The sequence below is a fragment of the Littorina saxatilis genome, linkage group LG8 (assembly GCF_037325665.1).
Source record: "Littorina saxatilis isolate snail1 linkage group LG8, US_GU_Lsax_2.0, whole genome shotgun sequence".
NCBI classification, from domain to species: Eukaryota; Metazoa; Mollusca; class Gastropoda; order Littorinimorpha; family Littorinidae; genus Littorina; species Littorina saxatilis.
The window spans coordinates 17232128-17237127 of NC_090252.1; the positions used below are offsets into that span (position 1 = coordinate 17232128).

At 42.5% G+C, this 5000-nt stretch overlaps 1 protein-coding gene and 2 long non-coding RNA genes across 3 annotated transcripts in view; 2 read left to right on the top strand and 1 right to left on the bottom strand.

Moving 5' to 3' along the window:
• LOC138972959 (uncharacterized) overlaps positions 1-5000 on the bottom strand; it is a 281386-nt gene that overhangs the window by 103096 nt on the left and 173290 nt on the right. The window lies entirely within an intron of this gene.
• LOC138972209 (uncharacterized) overlaps positions 1-5000 on the top strand; it is a 33114-nt gene that overhangs the window by 20316 nt on the left and 7798 nt on the right. The gene's annotated exons all lie outside the window — the stretch shown is intronic.
• Positions 3986-5000, top strand: part of LOC138972208 (uncharacterized) — a 5337-nt gene continuing 4322 nt past the window's right edge. The window contains exons 1-2 of the long non-coding RNA XR_011457490.1: positions 3986-4251; positions 4940-5000. The exon at positions 4940-5000 is cut by the window's right edge and continues 287 nt beyond it. This is a non-coding gene — a long non-coding RNA (uncharacterized lncRNA). The remainder of the gene's footprint in view (positions 4252-4939) is intronic.

Genomic DNA, 5000 nt, shown 5'->3' on the forward strand with positions numbered 1-5000 from the left:
TCACGCTGGAGGCCGAGGATTCGAACCCGACCATTGGTGAATACACAAATCCGATTTTTCCGAGCGCTCTCCAGTTCACCCAGCTGGAAAAGGGTACCCGGCCCTCTATAGAGCCAGGAAAGTTAAATGCAGCGAGGGACACCGCCCGCATAAAGCTCGCCATGAACATCTCACTCCCCTACGATCAAATATGGTTAATGGACTACCTTTACCTACCTACCTTTGACATATTGTATGATTGACTTTATTGTAATTCCCATCCGGAAGGATATTTGTGCTGTACGTGTTAGTAATAGACTGTCATTGTCCTTGTCATTTGCTCTTCAACACATGAAACAGACCAGTGTTCATAAATATGTATAGTTCAACATATTTACCACACCGGTTTATGTTTACCAGGTGTGTCGTCACGACTGCCCCCCACCCCTCACCGCGTCATACGTACAGCCGATAGCGGCGTGATGTTCCGTGTCCCGCCTGATGAACACCGTGACAGGGACTCCATTGTCAGCGTACTGGGACACGACTATGCCGAGATTCCCTACACCGTTCAATCGAGTGAGTGTATACCTACCTGTTTCTTTCTGTCATGTCATGTTATCTTCTTCTTCTTCTTCGTCTTCTTCTTCTTCTTCTTCTTCTTCTTCTTCTTCTTCTTCTTCTTCTTCTTCGTCTTCTTCTGCGTTCGTGGGCTGAAACTCCCACGTACACTCGTGGAATTTTACGTGTATGACCGTTTTTACCCCGCCATTTAGGCAGCCATACGCCGCTTTCGGAGGAAGCATGCTGGGTATTTTCGTGTTTCTAAAACCCACCGAACTCTGACATGGATTACAGGATCTTTTCCGTGCGCACTTGGTCTTGTGCTTGCGTGTACACACGAAGAGGAATACGCCTCTAGCAGGTCTGCACATAAGTTGACCTGGGAGATCGGACAAATCTCCACACTTAACCCACCAGGGGGCCGCGGCCGGGATTCGAACCCACGACATTCCGATTAAGAGGCCGACGTCTTACCACCCCGCCACAGCGACCGTCATGTCATATGATTTATTTGCAAGGCATCCTGTGTCATTGTACAGGGTCATGACTATGCTAAGCTGCCTGACGATGGCCGATAGCCACTCAGAAGAGATTATGATGTTCACATGGACGCGCCTGTAAGCGTAGGCTATCTGTTTCCAGCAAAGTGAGGCTTCGTTGTTCCCTGCCATTCACACTATGTGTGTAAAAGGTCAGAACAATGCTAAGATTCCTGACGATGTCCATTCAAGTGAATGTGTGCCTAACGTTTATTCCTATCCTGTCACTGGCATCATTGACATGGACTCATTCCAAAGTGAACAGAGACATGAGTAGTCTGAGTTCCTGATGCCTAGGGAATGTATAGCCAATATGAAGACACTTTTGATCTGGTACTGTGTTTGAAGTTCTGCAATTAAAAGAAAGAAGTGAAACTTAGAAAACAGATAAATGCCTTTCAGACATAAATAGTTATTGAACAAACATATATATGAATACAACAAATACATATAACACCATCGTTTGCTTTCGACCCTCGACCCATCCCTTCCTCAAAAGACACATACTTTCTGAGATGACAGAATCATCGTATTTCAGTTACCACCACTACGGACAACCGCCTGACACCTCGAGACTCCTTCCCTGTGTCAGACAGCAGCATGTCAGATGGCTGCCTGCATCACATCGCCTGTCCTTCGTCTGACAGCTCCCTGTCTGAAGACTACCTGCATCCCGTCGCCTCGGGTAGGCAAGCTGAGACAATCAGTACGACAAGACCACATGTTTCAAACACACAGGCTTCAGCGCACAACGCAGCGCGTCCAGGACAACCAGGGAAGGGTAGCGTGCATGGTGATGGTGAACGAATCGCTGAGTTGAAGGCTGGGCCCCCATATGCAAACATGTAACCACGATGCAGTGAGATGAGCGATGTATCAATGTGTGGGATTGATCTGATAAACAAAGGGAAGTAAGCACTATCAATGCAGACGACATGTGTAATAAAGGGAGTGTCAGTTATGTGGAAACAGTCTCCTGGCACCTGAGAGAATAACACGCATTGAACTAAACAAGCGACTTTGATCCTCGATGTTGTATGGGAATCAGTTTCTATGATGAATGGTTTGATTGAGTGTTTGATCGATCGACTGATTGATGGATTGGCTGGTTGATTGATTGGCTAGAAATATTCATTGAGTTTGTAATTGACTTACCACTGTAAACGTTTGATTGATTGATGTTTAGATTGTTTCATTCATTCATACATGTTTGACTGCATAATTGTGACTAATTTAGTGATAACATGCTTCGTTGGTGTTTTTAGTTGAGGTACTATACCTGTTACATGTAAACAATACTCACACGTAATTCCATTGATGGGCGATACGCATGGTGTATGCATTGCCATTGTTTGTGTGTTAGCACGTGCGCTATATTTTGTCATTTGTTCGTTTATTGATGCGTAGATGGATGGGCGGGCTTTGGATGATAAATGCCTTATTTGATTGATTGAGTAGGTGATTCAATATTTGCTTGATTATTTGACTGGTTGTTTATTTTCAACTAAGATTGATTTCAAGCTCTCTACGACTTCCCTGAATTGCACTGTCATTACTATGAATAAAGTATATATGTTTGTTACAAAAACGTGTGCGAGTGTTGTGGTGTAAACTACTGTATTATCGATAGTAAATGCATTCCATTTTGATCAGAATTAGCGGCAACACAAACAAATGAAGCAGCAGCAGCAGCAGCTGTAGTAGTGGCAGTATAGGTAGTAGTGGCAGTAGAGGTAGTAGTAGCAGTAGTAGTAATAGAAACAAACGTAGCATTGGCATCAGCAACATGAGCAGTCTTTGTAGTAGCAGTTGGCAAATGAAGTACAACATCGAAGTACAATTACTTCCTACTGACCATCAAGTTTGGCAGACGATGCATTTCCATTGGCTCATAATACATTCACAGTGCGTGTGCATTTCAACAATTGACAAGTGTTACAATAGTTAAAGGGCTGTGTAAATTCACGAAAACATTTCTGTACGGTCACAAACTCATAATGTTATCTCTGCTAAAGTACAGAATGGCACAGTCCCCCCGGTGACAACAGCTGGCTCACCATCTCAGATGGGCTCAGGCTGTTACAAGGAATAAGAGCATCCCTCTGCTTGGACATATACCAACAATGAACATCCAGACTGCTTCCTGTTAATAATAACAATTGTGTGTATGAATTCTATGGATCCTCTCTCTCTCTCTCTCTCTCTCTCTCTCTCTCTCTCTCTCTCTCTCTCTCTCTCTCTCTCTCTCTGTCTCTGTCTCTCTCTCTCTCTCTCTGTCTCTCTCTCTCTCTGTCTCTCTCTCTCTATGTGTCTATATCTGTCTCTCTCTCTCTCTCCCTCTCTCTCTCTCTGTCTCTCTCGCATTGTGTGTATAAATTATATGGATCCCCTCTCTCTCTCTCTCTCTCTCTCTCTCTCTCTCTCTCTCTCTCTCTCTCTCTCTCGCATTGTGTGTATGAATTATATGGATCCTCTCTCTCTCTCTCTCTCTCTCTCTCTCTCTCTCTCTCTCTCTCTCTCTCTCTCTCTCTCTCTCTCTCTCTCTCTCTCTCTCTCTCTCTCTCTCTCTCGTTTCGATTTCCAGTCTGCCGGATCCAGCCATTCTTTTACATAGGATATGGCCATGCCTATACACCTAAACACAAACAACACGATACCATCAATGTGCGACATTAATTCTTAGAGAATGAAGATGTTTGAGTTTTTGTGTGGTAGTGAAGGGATGATCTCACATCAGGTAAAAGCTTGCCAAGACTGCAGACATGTTTTTTACGTGAAGGATTGAACCTATACCAAATCATGAAATTCATATTAATTAACTTGCAACCTTGAGCGAACCTTTTACGATGCATTGTTCACCTGTGCCCACTTTCGTTGTGATTGATGCTGGACTATTGCGGAAATTAAAATCTACACACGTATTGTTTTTGAGGAAGACCGGGCAAGGAAATGTTTATGTCCGAATTAAACGCCACTTTGATGTTGACAGCCAATGCAACGAGCCATTCGTTGATGTTAATATGATATTGCCTGTTAGACTTTCGTCGATGATGTTATAAACTCTAAGTTACTTTGCCGTTTTGCGCGAAGAAAATGTTTATTTTTCAGTGTACCCACTTGCTGCTTATTTCTCTGCTAGCAATGGGACTCCTACGTTGCCATGGCTCTTGTGAGTATTACTTGCATCATCATTTGTTTCTATCTTATGTGATACATCTCACTCTTTACTATTGTTTGCAGTCTTGGTATCTATTGCTAGATGCCAAGTTTTGTTTTTCTCTCTCAGTATCTGCTGATCCTTGTGGCAAGCAAAATGCGAAAAATCGTAACTTAGGTCAAAGATTTGATAATAATTGGAGAGGAAGTAACTGTTTAAACATGAAAGCTTACAAGCGTATTATTTGTATGATGTGCTTCTGGTTGTTTCGAAGAGCTACCAGATGCATGTTCTAGTCCTGAGGTGTTGCTGATTACTCAACTCAACTCAACTCAACTCAATTTTATTAATCCATATGGAAATTAAACTGTAACAATACTCATTTCCAATCAAAAGAATAAGAATGCATGATAAAAATAAAAACACCATAAGAAAATAAGTGAGTATGATTATTATGAGTATAATCACAGTCTCACTAACGCAAACAGTCATCCGTCAAGTAAACCAAACGTCGGAACGAGCTGAAGTTGCAGCCGACATAAATTACTAAAGATATGATATACGTTGATAAATATAAAGTATGTCAACATGCAAGAACAATTGTCTGTGTGTGATGGCATGGCATGTGCACTCACACGTTTGTTTTGTGCAATCAACATACACCTTAACTTATCGATCCTTATTTCTTCTGTTTCATCAGGTGCGTTTTTCCACACGACATGTTTTCTTCACGAATTCGACGACGGAATAAATGCAACACT